This window comes from Hyaena hyaena, unplaced genomic scaffold (genome assembly GCF_003009895.1).
Source record: "Hyaena hyaena isolate Hyena2069 unplaced genomic scaffold, ASM300989v1 scaffold_754, whole genome shotgun sequence".
NCBI classification, from domain to species: domain Eukaryota; kingdom Metazoa; phylum Chordata; class Mammalia; order Carnivora; family Hyaenidae; genus Hyaena; species Hyaena hyaena.
Window position 1 is genome coordinate 697,827 of NW_024081381.1, and position 22,579 is coordinate 720,405.

General features: G+C 41.0%; 1 long non-coding RNA gene across 2 annotated transcripts in view; it reads left to right on the forward strand.

Moving 5' to 3' along the window:
• The first annotated feature begins 59 nt into the window (after positions 1–59).
• LOC120221007 overlaps positions 60–22,579 on the forward strand; it is a 43,152-nt gene continuing 20,632 nt past the window's right edge. For both annotated transcript variants that reach the window (XR_005525708.1, XR_005525709.1), the window contains exons 1-3: positions 60–186; positions 857–919; positions 13,181–13,348. This is a non-coding gene — a long non-coding RNA (uncharacterized LOC120221007). The remainder of the gene's footprint in view (positions 187–856; positions 920–13,180; positions 13,349–22,579) is intronic.

Genomic DNA, 22,579 nt, shown 5'->3' on the forward strand with positions numbered 1-22,579 from the left:
CCAGGGAAGTGTTTGCCGACAGAAAATCACCCTTCCGCCTTACTCCTTTAACCAGAACGGTTGACTTATAATGTTAGAAATGAAAGCGGAAGCTTTGCGCTGGTCTTATTCCCGCCCTCCTCCGTGTGAACCGAGAGGGGAATCCCGCCTCCTGTGAAGCCCTTGGCGTTTTTTGTTTTTTTTTTTGTAAGTTTTGACGCTGTTTTTCTTAATGTGATGCTGTGTATCATGTTAGGTAAAGGGCCTAGCCACAAATAAATTTAAAATATCTGAGAGGAAAGAATGGCAGTGAATCAAACGAAAAAGCTTCGTTTAGAAAACAAAACAAATACAGGATGGCGAAACACCAGGAACGTCCAAATAAATAGTAAAATGCTTTATAAGCCTCTCTTGTGCTTTCTGGCCCTCTTCGCAACACCCGCCACCCTAGCAGTAGTTTTTATCTGGGAAAGAAAAGCATTAGAAAGCATGTTTAGAGATATATCAGTACTAGCATGCTCCATATTTTCTTTACATTTATTTGGGGGGGGTGGTAACTTCATTTCGATATTTTAAATGTACACAGAAACAAGATTGGTACAAGGAAATTCTATGTAGCCGTTACCCGGATTCATCAATTGTTTACGTTTTACCACCTTTTCATTATCATTCTTCCTATATAAAATTTCTGAACCATTGGCTTCAGTGTTTATTGATGATTTTCTAACACCAACATCCCTTTGATATTTATTAGTTGCTGTTCTACTGTAAGAAAAACCTTTCTCTTCTCCATTTATGAATATATATCTGTACAGACTTATTTTATTCAACGAATTATAATCACTTATTATTTCCTTTGCTGCTCAAACTGTTCTAGATTTGGCCAGTGGGAGTTTCTTCAAGTTGACTTCTGTGTCCCTTTGGTATGCCGCCATCACAGGTTTGTTTTTTGTTTTTATTTTTAGCACTTTCTTGTTGGCACTACAAGATGCTACGGACTCACTTTATTCTTTTTCAGCCGCAGTTGACGAAGTGTTCATTGCTGCTAGGGTGTAATTATTTCTAGGCCTTCTTAGTGTACACAGCTAGGAAACATATGTATGTATTCTAATCTATCTAGTTATACCTATTTATATATTTTACTATAGGTATCTATATTTTGAAAACATAAGTTCATTACTAATACCTTACATTGAACAACACAAGGTTTATTTTAGTTTTCTCACTTTCCATATTTGTAAATCCCTTCTCCAACAGAAAGAAACCTGGCTCTCATTACCCACAATAAATCTACTTATTTGTGTAATCATAAAATACACATTAAATAACCAGAATTGTTAAACCATAAGACTCCAAAAAACAAACCTATCAACTAGAGTTCAGTAGTTGTTTTACAGTCTTTTGTCCTTAGGCTCATGACCGTCTATAGTCAAAATACTGGGTTTTACAGTCTTCAATATTTGATGCAGTTCCTTTTGTCTTTAATCTTATAGGAGTCAAAATACTGTGTTTTAAAAACTACTTGGGTTAGTTCTCCTCCTCCTCCTCCTCCTCCAACCCCTTCAGTTAGGCTGTGTGATTCATTTGAAATAAGGTCAGATTCCTTTGTTTCTGTTTGAATTCCATTTTGCCCCTCCCACCTTTGTTGAGGTAACCACTCTACTTTCTGGTTTATCCCTTCTGTGTTTCTTTTCGCTCAGATAAACAGATATATGTACATTGTCTTATTTATCCTACACGAAGGATAGCATGCTTTGCATTTTTCATTTGATAATACCTCCTTTCTCTCTCACAGCCACACAGTCCCCCATTATTAGACATAATTTAACCACTCTCCTATGTTTGCCCATGTAGGTTGTTTCCAATATTTTGCAATTATAAACAATCCCAAAAAGAATGCCCTTGTACATATATGTATTTTTGTATTATCTGAGGTGTATCTTTAGGGTAAATACATAGGACCAGGATTACTGCATCAAAAAATGCATATATAGTTTGTTAGGTATGTCCAAATTTCCTCCCAAAAGGGCCCTTCCAATTTTATTCCCACTAGCAACATATTTGACAGCCTGTTTCCCTACAGCTTTTCCAACAGACTAAGTTGTCGTATTTTAAAATTTCCCCTGATCTGAGAGATAAGAAATGGTATCTCATGGAAGGCTTATTTTGCCCTCATTTTCATAGGGGTAAATAATTTGCCTGCTGTGGGAAAATGTTTTCAGCCAAGGGTCTTTTTTCTGTTTTGTAATTTCATGAACCTTATTGAAATCCTCTCCCTCATCCTCCCCCACCCATAAAAGATAAAGTGAAGCTTATTTAAAATTTTAAGAGTTTATCTGAGCAAAAATCTATTTGAATTAGGCAGTGTGGTAGGGTCCCCTCCCTAAGAAAAGGAAAAAAAAAGCCTCAAGGCATCCTGGCTATACGCATACATGACAACATCCCTGTCGACCTTGGACATGAGACCACTTAATCATACAACAGGTTTCTGTGTTACCATATATGGGAAATTTAAAAAAATATATATTTAAAAAAACTACGCCATGTGGTGTTCAGGGCTCAGTTCTTCGGGTACAAACCCAACTGAGCTGTGCTGGCACAAATAAAGTTGCTTCCTAACAAACAAAACAAAACAAAAACAAACAAAAAAAACCCCATCTCGGTGTCACGACTCTATGCGAGAATCCTGCTACAACAGCATCTAATCTAGTAGATGGAAAGGAGCCTCAAGAAGCTGTACAAAATAAAAGACTTTTATGGCCAGAAGGGAGTGGGAATAAGGAAATTTTCTAAGCAAAAAACCCAAATGGGTTATTACAAGGTTACTTTCCTTTAGGGATAGCAGGAGCCTGTCAGGCAAACTACCAAACTAGTGCTCTGATCAGAGTGGTTCCTGATTGATTGTGTACGATTCCATTTCTGGGAGAGCCAAAAAATAGTAATTAAGTCTTGGTTTGGTGAAGTGGGGCTTAGCATAAGCAGCTCCATTTTGTTCCTGTTGTCTTGTTTGTTTGTTTTAACAATACATATACCTAAGGGTCCAGTTCAGTGAACTTTGACAAATGTAGACAACCTTGTACCACTGCCACAATCAATATATAGGACACTTTCATTGTGCCCCAAAAGTTTCCTTTGTACCCCATCCTGACACCCCCCCAACCTCAGGCAACTACTGATGTACTTTCTGTCACTGTATTTGTCTTTTTTAGAGTTTCACACAAATAGAATCAGACAGTTTACATTCTTCTATGTCTTGCTTCTTTTGCTCAGCATAATGCTTTTGAGATTTATCCAACTTGTTGTGTATATCAGAATTCCCCCCCTTACTATTGATGAATAGAATTCCATGGTGTAGATATTTCACCATCCATTTATACATTCTCTCAGTGTAGTTTTGTGTTGTTTTTTTTTAAAGTGGGCTCCATGCCCAGTGTGTAGCCTCACAAGGGGCTTGAACTCACGACCCTGAGATCAAGACCTGAGCTGAGATCCAGAGTCTGATGTTTAACCAACTTAACCACCCAGGTGCTCCTCTCTCAGTGTAGTTTTCATTTCTGTTTCTCTAATTATGAGAAAGATTACATTTTTCATATGTTTAAGGGTTATTTTAATATCCCTTTTTAATGTGTAAATTGTTCACATATTTTGCCCATTTTTCTATTGGCTCTTTTGACCTTTTTCCCTTAAAAATTTTTAAATGTTTATTTTTGAGATAGAGTGAGCAGGGGAGGAACAGAGAGAGAGAAAGAGAGAGAGAGAGAGAGAGAGAATTCAAAGCAGGCTCCAGGCTCTGAGCTGTCAGCACAGAGCCTGATGTGGGGCTCAAACCCACAAACCAGGAGATCATGACCCAAGCTGAAGTCTGATGCTCAACCGACTGAGCCACCCAGGTGCCCCATTTTCCCCTTAAGTTTTAAGAGTTCTTTGTATATTGAGGATATGAACACTTACTGCAATAGATGTTACATGTATTTTCTCCCAGATTGTCAGTTGTCTTTTGGTCATGTTTATGATCATAGTATCTTAGAAATAAAGATATGTATACTGATCCATGTATACACACATATCTATATTTCTGTATCTATCCATCTGTATGTATTTTAAAGCAAATATGAATTCATACTGATATTCCAGTACAGCATGGTTCATTCCATCTTTTTGTGCTTATCTGTGTCCTCCCATTCCAGCCATGAGAAATCTGGCTCCAACCATCCACCACCCATTTACTTAATTATTCAATCGCAGTACACATATGTAACAATGTCAGAATTGTTAACTTGTAGCTCTATGGGAAATAAATATTGCCAACATTGAATTAAATGCTCTTCTATGGTTCCTTTTGTCTTTACCATTGGAGTTGACAGTCAAAATACCACTTTCTGGGGGCACCTGGGTGGCTCAGCCGGTTGAGCGTCCAACTTCGGCTCAGGTCATGATCTCACGGTTCGTGGGTTCGAGCCCCGCGTTGGGCTCTGTGCTGACAGCTGGCTCAGAGCCTGGAGCCTGTTTCAGATTCTGTCCCTCTCCTGCTCATGCTGTCTCTCTCTCTCTCTCAGAAATAAATTAAACGCTAAAATTTTTTTTTAAAATATACCATTTTCTGGGGCACCTGGGTGGTTTAGTCTGTCAAATATCTGACTCTTATCAGCTCAGGTCATGATCTCATAGTTGTGATATCGAGCCCTGTGTCCGGCTCTGCACTGACAACATGGAGCCTGCTTGGGACTCTCTCACTCTCTCTCTCTCTCTCTATCCCTCCCTCCTCAAAATAAATAAATCAACATTTCTTAAAAATACCTTTTCAAAGGTTACTTAGTTCAGCATGTCTCCTCCCTCCCCCTTCTGTGAGTTCATGTTATTATTATTATTATTATTTTTGATTTAGAACAAAGTTTTAAATGTGGTGGGTCCTATTTCTTTTTTCTTTTTTTTTTTTTTTACAAATAGTTTATTGTCAAATTAGTTTCCACATAACACCCAGTGCTCTTCCCCACAAGTGCCCTCCTCCATGCCCCTCCCCCTCCCCCCCACATCCATCAATCCTCAGTTTTTGTCAGCATTCAAGAGTCTCTCATGGTTTGCCTGAGTTCATGTTATTTATTTGTAATACAGTTTGATTATGTTCTCATAGTCATAGTCTGCATTCCATCCTGGGATTACCTGATCTCCTGGTTGACTTTTTTAAATTTTTCATACATTAAGATTCATTTTTTGTGCTGTAATGATCTATGGGTTTTAACAAAAGCATTTTTTAAATATTTATTGATTTTGAGAGAGAGAGAGGGGGGGAGAAGGGCAGTGAGAGAGAGAGACAGAGAATCCCACGGCTCTCCCCGGGCCGCAGGCAGAGCAGTAAAAGCAGCTCCAGGTGAGGCTCCAACTCACAACCTCGACATAGCCCACCGGCTACTGTCTTATAAGTACCGAGCGCTAACCGATTGTGCCACTGGAGCCATGCATGGAGACAGAGAATCTCAAGCAGGCCTGACAAAGAACTCAGTCTCATGAACTATGAGATCATGACCTGAGTTTAAATCAAGAGTTGGACGCTTAACCGACTGAGCCACCCAGGCGCCCCTGACAAACACATTTTAAAGTTTTCCTCACATAGATTTTTTTCACATTTCATCTTAGGTTCCTTCTTAAGGTATATTATCTTCTTTGTTGCTAATTTAAGTGGAGTTTTCACATTATGTCCTCTAATCTAACTGGTTATTATTTGCATATATGAAGGCCACTGATGACTTTTTTAAAAGATTTTATTTTTAAGTAATCTCTACACCCATTGTGGGGCTCAAACTCACAACCCTGAGATCAAGAGTCACTTGCTCTACAAACTGATCCAGCCAGGCACCCCATGAAGGCCATTCACTTCTTTATGTTAATTTTACATCCTTCCACTTTGCTGAACACTTTTATTGATTTCATTGATTTTATCGTTGATTCTCTAGTTTGCCAGGTACAAAATCATCTGCAATGATGATTTATATCTGAAAATAAAGGTATCTTTATTTCTTCTTTTCCAATTCATGTACCTCTAATTGATTTCTTTGATCTAATTATCACTTTCTACTAACAGGAACCAGGGCTCCTTGTTGAAATGGTTGATTCTAGGGCTGGGTCAAGGAAAGTACGAGATGAACCTGGGGCATCTTGTTTTACCTTCTATTGAATAAATTTGAACTTAAAAAGAATCTCTGGGGGGCAGCTGGCTTGCTCAGTCTGTAGAGCTTGCGACTCTTGATCCCTGGGTTGTGAGTTTGAGCCCCATGTTGGGTGTAGAGATTACTTAAAATTAAATCCTTGGGGCACCCAGGTGGCTCAGTTGGTTAAGTGTCTGACTTTGGCTCAGGTCATGATCTCACAGTTTGTGGATTTTAGGCCCACATCAGACTCTGCACTGACAGTGCAGAGCCTGCTTGGGATTTTCTCTCTCCCTCTCTCTCTTCCCCTCCCCCACTCACGCTTTCTCTCTCTCTCTCTCTCTCTCTCTCAAAATAAACAAAACTTAAAAAAAATAAAAATCATTGGGGTGCCTGAGTGGCTCAGTCAGTTAAACGTCCAATCTCAGCTCAGGTCACAATCTCAAGGTTTGTGGGTTTGAGCCCCACATTGAGCTCTGTGCTGACAGCTCAGAGCCTGGATCCTGCTTCGGATTCTGTGTCTCCCTCTCTCTCTGCCCCTCCCCTGCTCATGTTCTGTCTCTCTCTGTCTCTCAAAAATAAATAAGCATTGAAAAACAAACCCTTAAAGATAAAAATTAAAACATTAAAAGAATCCTTGAGTGCAAACGGATCTAAATAAATGAATGGAAGACAAGGGAAAACTTCCTTACAGAGAATTGCCAACTATTAAATGTAGAAGAGGCGTCTGGATGGTGTAGTCGATTGGCCGTCTGACTTCCACTCAGGTCATGATCTCAAGGTTTGTGAGTTTGAGTCCAGTGTTAGGCTTGCTGCTGTCAGCATGGAGCCCGCTTCGGATCCTCTGTCCCCCTCTCTCTGCTACTCCTCTGCTCGTGCTCACTCTCTCTCTCTTAAAAATAAACATTTTTATTTTTTAATTATTTATTTAAATTTTTAAAAAATTTTAATGTTTTATTTATTTCTGAGAGAGAGATAGCATGAGTAGGGGAAGGTCAGAGAGAGAGGGAGACACAGAATCTGAAACAGGCTCCAGGCTCTGAGGCTCTGAGCTGTCAGCACAGAGCCTGACGTGGGGCTCAAACCCACGAACCGTGAGATCATGACCTGAGCCAAAGTCAGACGCTCAACCGACTGAGCCACCCAGGTGCCCCTATTTTTAAAAATTTTATAAATGTTTGTTTATTCCCTAGAGAGAGAGACAGAGTGCAAGCATGAGAAAGCCAGAGAGAGAGGGAGACACAGAATCCAAAGCAGGCTCCAGGCTCTGAGCTGTCAGCACAGAGCTGGACACAGGGCTCAAACTCACAGACCGTGAGATCATGACTTGAGCTGAAGTTGCACACTTAACCAACTGAGCCACCCAGGTGCACCCCCTCACCCCGCCTGCTGCAAATTACTTTTTAATTATAATGAAGAAAATGGTAACTTTACAGTGGAGAAAAACAGTGGACACCACCTCAACCAAGTGGATGACATTAATCACAGATATGGGGACAAAGTGGTATTTCCTACCCAGTGATGAGATGTACCAAGAAAGATACTTCATTTCTGTGGTGTTTCTGCCAAAAATCCAAACCTGAATCTGATGGTGAGAAAATACCAAGCAAACCCCAATTGAGGGACATTCTATGAAATAACAGTTTGTACTCTTTCTTTTTTTTTTTTTTTTTTACAAATAGTTTATTGTCAAATTAGTTTCTACATAACACTCAGTGCTCATCCCCAAAGTGCCCTCCTTCATGCCCATCCCCCCTCCCCCCCACATCCATCAGTCCTCAGTTTTTGTCAGCATTCAAGAGTCTCTCATGGTTTGCCTCTCTCCCTTTCCCCCACCATTTCCCCCCTTCTTCTCCCCCTTGGTCCTCCGTCAAGTTCCTCCTAATCCTCCTATACGTGCAAACATATGGTATTTGTCCTTCTCTGCCTGACTTATTTCGCTCAGCATAACACCCTCAAGGTCCATCCATGTTGCTACACATGGCCAGATTTCATTGTTTCTCATTGCCATGTAGTATTCCATGGTATAGATAAACCACATCTTCTTGATCCATTCATCTGTTGATGGACACTTAGGCTCTTTCCATGTTTTAGCTATTGTGGAGAGTGCTGCTATGAACATTGGGGTACATGTGCTCCTATGCCTCAGCATTTCTGTATCCCTTGGGTAAATTCCTAGCAGTGCTATTGCTGGGTCATAAGGGAGTTCTATTGTTAGTTTCCTGAGGAACCTCCACACTGTTTTCCAGAGGGGCTGTACCAGTTTACATTCCCACCAACAGTGCAGGAGGGTGCCCGTTTCTCCACATCCTCGCCAGCATCTAGAGTTCTCTGATTTGCTCATTTTAGCCACTCTGACTGGCGTGAGGTGGTATCTCAGTGTGGTTTTGATTTGTATTTCCCTGATGAGGAGGGATGCTGAGCATCGTTTCATGTGTCTGTTGGCCATCTGGATGTCCTCTTTGGAGAAGTGTCTGTTCATGTCTTCTGCCCATTTCTTCACTGGGTTGTTTGTTTTTCGGGCGTGGAGTTTGGTGAGTTCCTTATAGATTCTGGATATTAACCCTTTATCTGATATGTCATTTGCAACTATCTTTTCCCATTCCGTTGGTTGCCTATTAATTTTCTGGGTTGTTTCCTTGGCTGTGCAGAAGCTTTTAATCTTGATGAGGTCCCAACAGTTTATTTTTGCTCTCGATTCCCTTGCTTTTGGGGATGTGTCAAGTAAGAAGTTGCTGCGGTGGAGGTCAAGGAGGTTGTTTCCTGCTTTCTCCTCTAGGGTGTTGATAGTTTCCTGTCTCACGTTCAGGTCCTTTATCCATTTTGAGTTGATTTTTGTGCATGGTGTGAGAAAATGATCTAGTTTCATTCTTCTGCATGTTGCTGTCCAGTTCTCCCAACACCATCTGTTAAAAAGGCTGTCTTTTTTCCATTGGATATTCTTTCCTGCTTTGTCAAAGATCAGTTGGCTGTATACTTTTGGGTCCACTTCTGAGTTCTCAATTCTGTTCCATTGGTCTATGGGTCTGTTTTTGTGCCAATACCATACTGTCTTGAGGATGACAGCTTTGTAGTAGAGGCTGAAGTCTGGGATGGTGATACCTCCCGTTTTGGTTTTATTTTTCAGTATTACTTTGGCTATTCGGGGTCTTTTGTGGTTCCATACAAATTTTTGGATAGTTTGTTCTAGTTTTGAGAAGTATGCTGGTGCAATTTTGATTGGAATTGCATTGAATGTGTAGAGTGCTTTAGGTAGTAATGACATCTTAACTATATTTATTCTTCCTATCCATGAGCATGGAATGTTTTTCCATTTCTTTGTGTCTTCTTCAATTTCCTTCATAAGTTTTCTATAGTTTTCATCATACAGATCTCTTGTATCCTTGGTTAGGTTTATTCCGAGGTATTTTATGGTTTTTTGTGCAATTGTGAAGGGGATCAGTTTCTTGATTTCTCTTTCTGTTGCTTCATTGTTGGTGTATAAAAATGCAACCGATTTCTGTACGTTGATTTTGTCAGTTTGTACTCTTTCAAAAACATCAAGGTCATAAAAAAAAGAAAAACTGAGGAAATGATCCACATCTAAAGAGATTAAAGGAACATGACAACTCTGTGCAACATGTGATTCTGGATTGAATCCCCATACCAGGAAAAAAAAAAAAAAAAAGGTTTTTATTTTACTATTAATGATGTCAGTGGGACAGTGGGCAAACTTTGAATAATGTCTGTAAAACAGATATCAGGATTATATCAGTACTGACTTCCTGATTTCAATAATCATACTGTGGTTATATAGGGGAATAGCTTTCTCTTAGAGATCTTTGTACAGGAAAGCATTAACACAGTAGGCCTGAGACTGGTTATCTTCACAAAGACTTGATTGCAAGGTTAGCTCCCTGACTGACATCTGGAAACTTGGCTGGTAAACTGTTCCCTACATGATGTAAAACTTTTTCTAAATGATAAGGATGTTCACTGTGCCAAACTGTTTGTACAAACAATGTGATTTATGCTGAGCCCCTGCATTCCTTTAGGAAGTCTGGAATTTTGCTCCACGACAGTTAGAGGGTGACTAGTAACCATCCCCCAGTGAAAACCTTAGGCACTGAGTCTCTAATGAGCTTCCCTGGTAGACAACATGTCACCTGTGTTGTCACAATTCATTGCTGGAGAGATTAAATGCATCCTGTGCAACTCCACTGGTAGAGGACTCTTAGAGGCTTGTGCCTGGTTTCCTCTGGACTTCGGCCCATGTCCCTTTTCCCTCTGCTCAGGGGAGGTGGGCAGCCTAAGGAGGTCTGTGCATGGATTTCTCAAGATTCCATCTGGGTCCTTTGTTCTGAGTGAGCCTACCATGGCTCTATCCTTTCACTGTAATAAACCTTAGCTAGGAGTACCACTATATACTAAATCTCGTAAGTCCTCCTACTGAATCACCTGACTGGGGGATGGTCTTGAGGACCCCTGACACAAATACACACACACACACACATACACGCATGCACATAGAGAGAGAGAGAGAGAGAGAGAGAGGGAGAGAAATGATAAAGGAAAGTGGCAAAAATGTTAACATAGGAACATCCCAATAAAGGGTATAAAACTTCTCTGTAAATCTGAAATTATTTCACAATAAAAATTTTGTCATGGGAAATGAAACCAAATCTGTATCCTAAGTGGATACATTGCTTACGGCTAAAGGTGTATCTACTTCCACGTTCCCTCTGAGAACATACATGGGAAATACACACACATAGTTCTCTTTCTCTGACTGTCTTATCTAAAATCGTGAGATCATCTTGTTACCTCCAATTCCAAATCAGGTCTTCAGGGTACATTCTTGTCTCCATCCATATTTATTTATTTATTTCTTAACTTTTTAAAATGTTTGTTTATTTCTGAGAGAGAGAGAGAGACAGAGTGCAAGCAGGGGGAGGGCAGAGAGCAATGGAGACACAGAATCTGAAGCAGGCTCCAGGCTCTGAGTTGTCAGCACAGAGCCCAATGCGGGACTTGAACCCACCAACCATGAGATCATGACCTGAGCCGAAGTCCGATGTTTAATCGATTAAGCCACCCAGGCACCTCCCTCCATCCATATTTATACCTTCCTTCTTAGATCTGTAATTCTGTTTGCAAGTAACCTAGCTGCCATTATACTAATATATTTGTTTCCTGAAGCCTAGATCACACAAAGAGATGTAGGGAATTGTTAAGCCACACCTCTACAAGAGAAAATCTATTTACTAGAGTCCAATATTTATTTATAGGCATTTTATTATTTTTTAAAAATGTTTTATTTATTTCTAGGAGAGAGAGAGAGACAGTGTGAGCAGGGGAGGGCCAGAGAGAGAGGGAGTCACAGACTGAAACAGGCTCCAGGCTCTGAGCTGGCAGTCAACACAGAGCCCGACGCGGGGCTCAAACCCACGAACCGCGAGATCATGACCTAAGCGAAAGTCGGTCACTTAACCAACTAAGGCACCCAGGCGCCCCTATTTATAGGCATTTTAAAGGTAAAATTTCCAGACAGCAAGATTCACAAGTCAAAATTTATAGCATCCTGACAAATGATGAATATACCCCTATCAAGATATGGACTGTTTACCAGAAATTTCCCTCCTCCCTCTTTTAGTCAATCCCTTGCTCCATGGGGCAATTACTGTTCTGAGTTGTTTTGGGGGGGCACGTGGATATTCAATTGGTCCGTCATTTGTTGAAAATATTGCTCATTCTGCATTGCCTTTGCATCTTTTTCAAAAGTCAATTGCCCATATGTGTGTAGGTCTATTTCTGGAGTTTCTGTTCTCTTTCATTGATATATGGTGCTGTCTTGACCCCAATACCACAATGTCTTGATTAATATAACTTTACAATAAATCTTGAAGTCAGGAAGTCCTCCAAATTTGTTGTTGCTTTTCTAAGTTGCTGGGTTTTTTTTCTAGAAATAGCTACAATTTTATTTGTTTTTGAGGGTGAGAGAGTACAAGTGAGCGAGGGGCAGAGAGAGAGAGGAGAGAGAGTGTGGAACCTAAAGCAGGGCTCAAGATCACCCCATGCAGGGATGGAGCTCACTGACCAGACCCGGGAGATCATGACCTGAGTGGAAGTTGGATGCTTAACCAACTTGTGGCAGGGTCCCCTCCCTAAGGAAAGAAAAACAAAAACAAAAACAAAAACAACAACCTCAAGGCAACCTGGCTATATGCATATAGGACAACATACCTCACGACCTTGTAACATGAGACCACTTAATCAGACCACTTAATCAGTTTGTGTGTTACCGTACAGGGGAGACAAAGAAGTAAAAATATATAAAATACTACACCACATGGCATTCAGGGCTCAGTTCTTTGAATATGAACTCAACTGAGCTGTGCTGGCAGGAATAAAGTTGCTTCCTGGAGAGAAGAGCCTCGGTGTCACGACTCTCTATGCCAGAATCCTGCTACATTACTTGGGGGCTCTCATCAGGGATTCGTAGACAGTGTGTTTCCACCTCCTTTGCCACCAGAGTTGCGAACCTCAGGGCGTTGGGAGAGGTGGCTCACCTGGCACTAGTGGACCGCTTGATCTGCAGGAAACTAGCCCTCCTGGCATGCTGGGGCAAGGACCCTGTGTGTACTAACAGAACCCATGAGACCCAGGGAGCGCCCGTCAGACTGGTAAGAACCAGGGTTGGTTTTGGTAGACCTGCCCGTAATAGGCAGAAGGAGAGCCTGATCACCTCCCAGAGTGGCACTAGTAAGTCCACAAGGGAAGAGGAACGAAGCTGCAAGTCTGAGGTGCTAGGCGACAGGTTGGAGTCGCCGTGTGACTGTGTATGGGAACTTGTCTCTTGTTCATTTCCTGGGTCAACGACTGTGATAATTAGAGCCAACTATCTCTGGTTAGTCTACCCCAGAACAGGGACTTTATGGAATATTCCCAAGCAGCTGCTGAAACTCCTTGTGTTTTCAGGGAAATTCCCTATCTTCTCTGGACTGACATGAACTGCCTAATTCTACTGGTTGAAAACAAAACAAATAAAACCAGAAATTCTCTTTCTCTGCCTTCTGCAGGACCTCGTCTCTTCTGCCTTTCCTTCCCTCCCTCCCGCTTCTGTACCACCTGGGGTACAGCCTACATAACTGGCTCCTCAATGCTTCAGGCACCATCAGCTCTTCCTCCCACCCTAGATGTTGAGGAACGAAGACCACCAACATCAGATTTCCCCACCAACGTTCCAGGTAAAAATGAACCATGGGGAACAAATTGTCTTATGTGGACACAAGTAAAACGTATTCAATGTTTAAGCTAATTTAAGTTTGTTGGTTTGAGATAGACAATGTTTATCAACATTAAAAAAATCTTTTATTCTACCTAGATTTGCTGATGGTCAATTAGACTCATGTTATCTCTGTTCCAATTTGTTAACAAAAGGATGACTTAAAGTGATGATTAATTTTGTCTGTCTCAAAGTTTTCATGGGTAATTATTAAGATAACTTTCAAAGTCTTTGGTAACCTAAAAGTTAAAGTTTGCTTCCATGATAAATTGAGATTGAATTCATTGGATATCTAACAAGATAAGAGGCTAAAGCACTGATTACTAGATGTAGGTTTGTGTTTCTGACTTGTTGCAGAAAAAAAAATAAGGATATTTGGAACTGTTGAAAAACATGCTTTGTGCTTAATGGATTCATAAGTTTGTGTCTAAAAAATTCTGATGTAACACAGAGTTCACAATTGGTTACTACTTAGTTTTCACTGGAGACTAAAGTTTCCAAGAGTTAAAATTCTGCTACATGTAGTTAAAACTGATAAAAATAAGAAAAGCAACCCTGGGGGCCCCTGGGTAGCCCAGTAGGTTAAGCGTCTGACTTCAGCTCAAGTCATGATCTCGTGGTTCGTGGGTTCGAGCCCCACATCGGGCTCTGTGCTGACATCTAGTTCAGAGCTTGGAGCCTGTCTTCAGATTCTGTGTCTCCCTCTCTCTCTGGCCCTCCCCTGCTCATGCTGTCTCTCTCTTTCTCTCTCTCTCAAAAATAAATAAAACATTAAAAAAAAAAAGCAACCCTGTATGTAGAAAAGTAGGAGATATAAAAGAAAGATATAAGAAATGGAAATATATTTTTGTCGAAGGTAAAAGAAAGTAATTTTGTCCTAAATGAGATTGGTTATTTGGGGGAAAAATGGCTTGGGACAAAATCTAAATGCAAAGAAAAGTTGTAGAAGGTTCGTGAAGGAAAATCTTTAAAAAGAAATTTTTTGTGTGGTCAGGATGGACTAAAGTTAAAATAAATGGATTTTTTTAAATTTTTTTTAATGTTTTATTTATTTGTAGGAGAGAGAGAGACAGCATGAGCAGGGGAGGGTCAGAGAGAGAGGGAGTCACAGACTGAAACAGGCTCCAGGCTCTGAGCTGGCAGTCAGCACAGAGCCCGACGCGGGGCTCGAACCCACGAACCGTGAGATCATGACCTAAGCGAAAGCCGGACGCTCAACTGACTAAGCCACCCAGGCGCCCCTAAAATAAATGGATTTTTAAAAGTACACAAGGTTAAGATTAAAATTCCTCCTCCTTTGATCCAAAGGCTGAGAAAATTATGGCAATACCCTTGGTGTTGGCCTCAAAATCCTCCACATTTGTGTTGTTCTTGTTTAGCAGAGAAATGGATGCCTCTGCCATATGAGGGATGGATGACATATAAAGGGCTTTTACTAAGATACATGGGAGGCATTTTACTAAATTTAGCCCATCGTATGCCAAAAATGTACGTCCACAGGGCTGAAACACATTTATGTGGGCATTGTTGAAAAAGGCACGGGAATAGACCTTCTTGACCTTGGCTCTTTAATCCCTTTCCTCACTGACCAATGATCAACATGTACGTTACTGTTAGACCAAAATAAAATTAGTGCAGCTTACGACAACCAAGAAAAATCTTGCTTGGTCACAGTCCGTACCCCAAGGTCCTACAGGTGAAGTGGAGCTGTTAAAAACAAACAAACAAACCAAAGAAGACAATATCTATTTGTATGGATTAATACTTCTACTAATTGGGTAGAGGTCTTCCCCTACAAGACAGACAAGGCACAAAAAGTAATAAGAATTCTGCTTTATAAAATAATACCCAGGTTTGGCTTACCTAAAACTTTACAAATTAATAATGGTAAATGGCTGCCTTGACTCTTTCTCTAGTAGAACTCTTGGCTCTTGAAAAAGTTTTAACACCTCAAAAAAAAGTAGACTGTCTGCTTAGACTCAGCAAAACTCTAAATCACACCTCACAAGCATTAGATGCTCAAAAAAATTTTTTTTAATTAAGTTTGGGCCAAACTCGCGGAAATAGAGCCACCATTGATTACTTACTGCTCCTGCTTCTCCATCACCTGGGTTATGAGAGATTCCCTGACATATGTTGTTTACAAAGCCAGGGTCTCCCCTAGATTATTTGACAGATTTGGAAACTGTAGACATTATCTTAAGATGCCATCTTCTTGGTCAGTAAAATCTTTGTGTTTTTCTCTTTGTGCCTGCTAATGTTTATGCTGCCTCATGCCTGCCAGCCTTCCTGTAAAACCATACTGTGGGCCACTCGACCGACCCTTGGGTAGACTCTAACTGCTGTATGCCCACACTGTCCCTTATCAGCTTGAAGAAGCCAGAACGGTCATCGTTTGTTCCCTAATAGCAGTTACAGGCCCTATTCCGGGGGAGAAATAAGTAAGGAAAGGGTTAACATTAGGCGGGGAGAGATAAAGGACCTTCAGGGAGGCAGACTGCAGCTACAAGTGGGAGACTAAAGAAGCAGATGGGGTTCTCCCCTTATAAAATCCTTTATGGGCACCCTCCCCCCATTATCAGGGGCGTAAGGAGGGAATCTAAATGAGATAGACAATCTAACCCTAAAACAACAGATGCAGACCCTTGGCTTTACCCTAACCACCTTTCACCACTGGGTCAGGGAGCGATTACTTGTAAATCTGACCACAGACCCTCGCCCCTTTAAACTCAGAGATGTAATATGGATACAGGAATGAAAGTCCGACCCATAAAACCCTTCTGGAGGGGCCGGTTCACTCTCATTTTGTCCACCCCTACTGCAGTAAAGGTAGCTGAAGTGGGTCCCTGGGTTCACTACTGCAGAGTGAAGCTGGCATCTCAAAACTGAGAGTGCATTCCTGATCCATCAACGCCATGCAAGCTGACCATACGGAAGAAGCAATCCTCACCTCCAGAGGCTCCGGGAGACTGAAGCCCTGCTTTAGTCACTCTGGAAGCTGACTAATCTACCCACGGCAGACAGTCCAATGAAACCAAAGACTGTCCTCATTTTGTCTGTTTCTCTACTGTGATGCACTGTCACGTCTAATTTCTCACTATTATTGTGATTCTTGCTCTACTCTTTGCCATGGGATTGGCCGAGGCTGCCCTGGCAGCCTGGAAATGTGGTGAGAGGTTTCTGTTAACACTCACCTTCCTTTTGTGGTTAGGATACTTTGTTGGTACCAACATGGGAAAACAATGGCCATAAGAGACTAAAAAAATTAGATCCCCACAAACCTTATAGAAAAACAAAATACCCCAGTCCTACTATGGGGGTTTGGCTTCTCAAAGGTTCAATTATTGGGAAAATCTGTCTTGCCTAGTGGGAAAAAAGTTCATCATTGTCTCTGTTAAAAACTTAACATGCCACAGTGCCTGAGTGGCTCAGTTGGTTGAGTGTCCGACTTTGGCTCAGGTCATGATCTCGCTGTTTGTGAGTTTGAGTCCCGCGTGGGGCTCTGTGCTGACAGCTCAGAGCCTGGAGCCTACTTCAGATTCTGTGTCTCCCTCTCTCAGATCCTCCTCCACTCGCACTCTGTCTCTGTCTCTCTCTCTCAAAAATAAACATTAAAAAAAAACTTAAAAAAAACTTAGGGGCACCTGGGTGGCTCAGTCGATTGAGCGTCCGACTTTGGCTCAGGTCATGATCTCACGGTTCATGGATTCGAGCCCTGAGTCAGGCTCTGTGCTGACAGCTAGCTCAGAGCCTGGAGCCTGCTTCAGATTCTGTGTCTCCCTAGTTCTCTGACCCTCCCCCTGCTTACGCTATCTCTCTCTCTCTCTCAGAAATAAATAAAACATTAAAAAATTAAAAAACAACTTAACATGCCTAAGCCAAAGATTTTATAACTCAACTGCCCGCAATGGTTTTCAACTCTCAGGGGATTCAAAACCCTCATGGGAATTATCCTCCTAATTTTAGGAGAGTGCTTAGTCTTACCCTGCTTAGCTCCCCCTGCTTGTATGGTCTGCCTCCGGTCTCACTGAGGCCATAATTTAAAAAAAAGACAGCCACTCATGCAATGATCTTATAAAATATAAACCTCTAAACCAAGATGGTGCTCTTTGACCCTAAATAGGGGGGTCCGAGCATCAAAGAGGGAATGGGGTAGGGTCCCCTCCCTAAGGAAAGAAAAAGAAAAACCTCAAGGCAACCTGGCTATATGCATACATGACAATATCCCTCATGACCTTGTAACACGAGACCACTTAATCAGACTGCATGTTTGTGTGTTAACACATGGAGAGACAAAGAAGTAAAAATTATATTAAAAACTACGCCACGTGGTGTTCGGGGCTCAGTTCTTTGGGTATGAACCCAACTGTCAGTGCTGGCAGAAATAAAGTTGCTTCCTAGAAAGAAAAGCCTCCGTGTCACGACTCTCTGTGCCAGAATCCTGCTACACACTGAGCCACCCAGGCGCCCTTAATTTTTTTCAAGTTTATTATTATTCTTTTTACTAATTCCTGCATCCAACGTAGGGCTTGAGCTCATTGACCCTGAGATTGAGTTGCACGCTTTTCCAACTGAGCCAGCCAGGTCCCCCTCTAAGCCATTTTGGTCCTTTTTATTTCCATATGAATTTGAGAATCTGCTTGTCATTTATACAAAACAAAACATGCTAGGATTTTGACTGACATTGCATTGAATCTATAAATTAACCTTGAGAGAATTGACATCTTATTATAATGAGTTTTCTGATCCATGAACCTGGTGTATCTCTCTATTTAAATTCTTAATTTCTCTCAGCAAAGCTTTGTACTCAGTGTTCAGTTCTCGTACGTGTACTTCCATATTTTTGATGCCATAATGAATGTCACTTTATTTTTATTTTTTTGAGAGAAAGAGGGCACAAGTGAGCGAAGTGCAGAGAGAGAGGGGATTCCCATGAGGGGCAGAGAGAGAGAGAGAGAGAGAGAGAGAGAGAGAGAGACAGAGCTTGACCGAAGCAGAACTCACCCGAAGCGGGGCTCATGCTCACCTGACTTGGGGCTCAAACTCACAAAACATGAGATCATGACCTGAGCCAAAGTCGGAGGCTTAACCGACTGAGCCACCCAGGCACCCTATGAAAGGCGTTTTAAAATTTCAATTCCCGGGGCACCTGGGTGGCTCAGTCAGTTAAGCGTCCGACTTCGGCTCAGGTCATGATCTCCCGGTTTGTGGGTTCGAGCCCCTCATCAGGCTCTATGCTGACAGCTCAAAGCCTGGAGCCTGTTTCAGATTCTGTGTCTCCCTCTCTCTCTGTCCCTCTCCTGCTCACGCTGTCTCTCTGTCTCTCTGTCTCAAAAAGAAATAAAATAAATTTTAAAAAAATTTAAAAAAGAAAAAAATTTCAATTCCTTAAGGGTCATTGCTGGTATTTAGAAATACAGTTAAGTGTGGTATACTGATCTTGTATCCTGCAATCTTGCTAAAGTCCTAGTGGTTTTTTGGAGATTCCACATGATTTTCTACATAAATGAATACATACATACATGTCATCTTCAAATAAAGACAGCTTTGTTCTTCCTTTCCAATCTGTATACCTTTTCTTTCCTTCTTGCCTTATTGCACTGGCTAGAACCTCCGTTACAATGTTGAATTGAAGTGATGAGAATGGAGATCCTTGCTTTGTTCCTTATCTTAGGGGGAAAGACATTCAGTCTTATACTATTGAGTTTGATGTTACTACCATTTGCAATGATATGGATGGAGCTAGAGAGTACAATGCTAGGTGAAATAAGTTAGTCAGAGAAAGACAAATGCCATATGATTTCACTCCTATATAGAATTTAAGAAACAAAACAAACAAGCAAAGGGGGAAAAGGGAGAGAGAGAAAGAAGCCAAACCAAGAAACAGACTTAACTATAGAGAACAAACTGATGGTTGCTGAAAGTGGGTGGAAGATGGGTGAAATAGGTGATGAGGATTAAGGAGTTCATTTGTCGTGATGAGTACTGGATGGTGTATAGAAGTGTTGAATGAGACTATATTGTACACCTAAAATTAATAAGACATTGTGTTAACTAACTGGAATCAAAATTAAAACTTAAAGGGGCGCCTGGGTGACTCAGTTGGTTGAGCGACCGACTTCGGCTCAGGTCATGATCTCGTGGTTAGTGGGTTCGAGCCCCGCATCAGGCTCTGTGCTGACTGCTGAAAGCCTGGAGCCTGCTTCAGATGGATTCGGTGTCCCCATCTCTCTCTGCCCCTTCCCCATTTGCTCTCTCTCTCTCTGTCTCTCAAAAATAAATAAACATTTAAAAAAAAACCAAAATTACAACTTTAAAGAAGTTTAAGGTTACTATAGGTTTTTCGTAAATGCTCTATATCATGTCGAGAAGATAATTATCTTTTATTTCTAGTTTTCTAAGAGTTTTATTTTTAAATCAGGAATGGTTGGTGGAGTTTGTCAAATGCTTTTTCTGCATTTGTCCATATGATCATATGGTTTTTCTTGCATTCTTGGAGTGAATTCAACTTTGTCCTGATGTATTTACTTTTGTATATATTGTTGGATTTGATTTACTAAAATGTTGCTAAAAACTTTTGCATCTCTGTTTGTGAAGGATAGCTGTGTATACAGTTGACTCTTTTATTTTTAAACATTTTACTTATTTTTTAAGTAAGCTCTATGCTCAACATGGGCTTGAACTCAAGACCCAGAGGTCAAGAGTCACAGTCTCCACACACTGAGCGAACCAGGTGCCCCTACAATTGACTCTTAAACAACACGGGGGTTGGGGCACTGACCCCCTGCACAGTTGCAACTCTGCATATAAATTTTGACTCCTCAAAACCTTAACTACTGATAGTCTACTGTTGACCATAAGCCTTACTGATAATATAAACTGTCGATTAACACATATTATGGATGTTATATTTATTATATACTATATTCTTATAATAAAGTAAGCTAGAGAAAAGAAAATGTTGGGAAATTCATAAGGAAGAGGAAATACATATACAGTACTGTACTATATTTATTTTTAAAACTCCACATATAGGTGTGCCTGGTGGCTCAGTTTGTTGAGCTTCCAACTCTTGATATCAGTTAAGGTCATGATCGCACTCCTGAAATTGAGCCATGAGTTGGGCTCTGAGCTGAGCATGGACCCTGCTTGGGATTCTTTCTCTCCCCATCTCTCTTTGCCCCTCCCTTATTCTCTCTCTCTCTCTCTCTCCCTCAAAATGAAGAACAAACTTTAAAAAAAATCCACAGCGCTGTGTCGGGCTCTGTGCTGTCAGCTCAGAGCCTGGAGCCTGCTTCTAATTCTGTGTCTCCCTCTGTCTCTCTGCCCCTCCCGCACTCGTGCTCTGTGTCGCATAAATAAATAAACACTTTTTAAAAATTAAAAAAATCCACATATAGGGGTGCCTGGGTGGCTCAGTTGATTAATTGTCTGACTTTTGGTTTCAGCTCAGGTCATAATCCCATGGTTCATCAGTTTGAGCCCCGAGTTGGGCTCTGCGCTGACAGCTCAGAGCCTGCTTGGGATTCTCTTTCTCCTTTTCTCTCTGCTCCTCCCAGGCTTGCTTGCGCGCGCTCTCTCTCTTGCAAAATAAAAAAAAAAAATCCACTTATAAATGGACCCACACAGTTCAAACCCATGTTGTTCAAGGGTCTACTGCAGTTTTCTTATGATGACATTCTCTGGTTTAGTATCAGAGTAATGCTAGTCTCATAGAACGAGATGGGGGCGTATTCCTTCCTCTTAAATCTTCTGGAAGAATTTGTGTAGAATTGACATCATTTTTTCCTTAACTATTTGGCAGAATTACCCAAAAAAGCCATCTGGGTCTGGAATTTCCTTTGTGGGAAGATGTCTTATTACAAATTCAATTTCCTTAATAGATACAGGGCTATTCAAGTTATCTATTTCTTCCTGATTGAGCCTTGGTATTTTGTGTCTTTCAAGGAACTTGTTGCCAGTTATTGCGATAAAGATGTTCATAATATTCCTTTATTATTCTTTTTTAAAATTGTGGTAAAATATGCATAACAAAACCTACCATTTGAACTATTTTTAAGTGTAGAATTCAGTAGCACTAAATAAACTTACAATGTTGTGTAATCATCACAACTGTGTATTTCCCGAATTTTTTCATCATTCCAAACAGAAACTCTGTACCCATTAAGCAATAACTCCCCATTCTCCCTCAATCCCCAACCCCTGGTAACCTCTATTCTATTTTCTGTCTCTGCGAATTTGCCTACCCTAGATACCTCATAAAAGTAGAATTATACAATACATATGATGCTTTTGTGTCTGGCTTGTTTTACTTAGCATAGTGTCCTCAAGTTTCATCCATGTTGGATCATGTGTCAGAATTTTATTTCTTTTTATGGGCAAATAATATTTCACTATATGTATCTACCATATTTTGCTTATCCATGCATCTGTTGTTGGACACTGGGTTATTTTCACCTTTTGGCTGTTGTGAATAATGCTGCTAAGAATGTTGGTGTACAAGCATCTCCTATTATCCTTTTAATATCTGTAAAAACGGTGAGGATGTTACCTCTCATATTCTTTTTTTTAATACTTTAAAAAATTTTTTCAACCAAGTTAGTTAGCATATAGTACAACAATGATTTCAGAAGTAGATTCCTTAATGCCCCTCACCCATTTAGCCCATCCCCCTCCCACAACCCCTCCAGCAACCCACTTCTTGTTCTCTATATTCAAGAGTCTCTTATATTTTGTTCCCCCTCCTTGTTTTCATATTATTTTTGTTTCCCTTTCCTTATGTTCATCTATTTTGATTCTTTTTTTTATAATTTTTTTAATGTTATTTATTTCTAGGAGAGAGAGAGAGAGACAGCGTGAGCACGGGAGGGTCAGAGAGAGAGGGAGTCACAGACTCTGAAACAGGCTCCGGGCTCTGAGCTGGCAGTCAGCACAGAGCCAGACGAGGGGCTCGAACCCACGAACCACGAGATCATGACCTAAGCGAAAGTCGGACGCTTAACCAACTAAGCCACCCAGGCGCCCCACATCTATTTTGATTCTTAAAGTCCTCATGAGATACCACCTCACGCCAGTCAGAGTGGCTAAAATGAGCAAATCAGAGAACTCTGGATGCTGGCGAGGATGTGGAGAAATGGGCACCCTCCTACACTGTTGGTGGGAATGTAAACTGGTACAGCCCCTCTGGAAAACA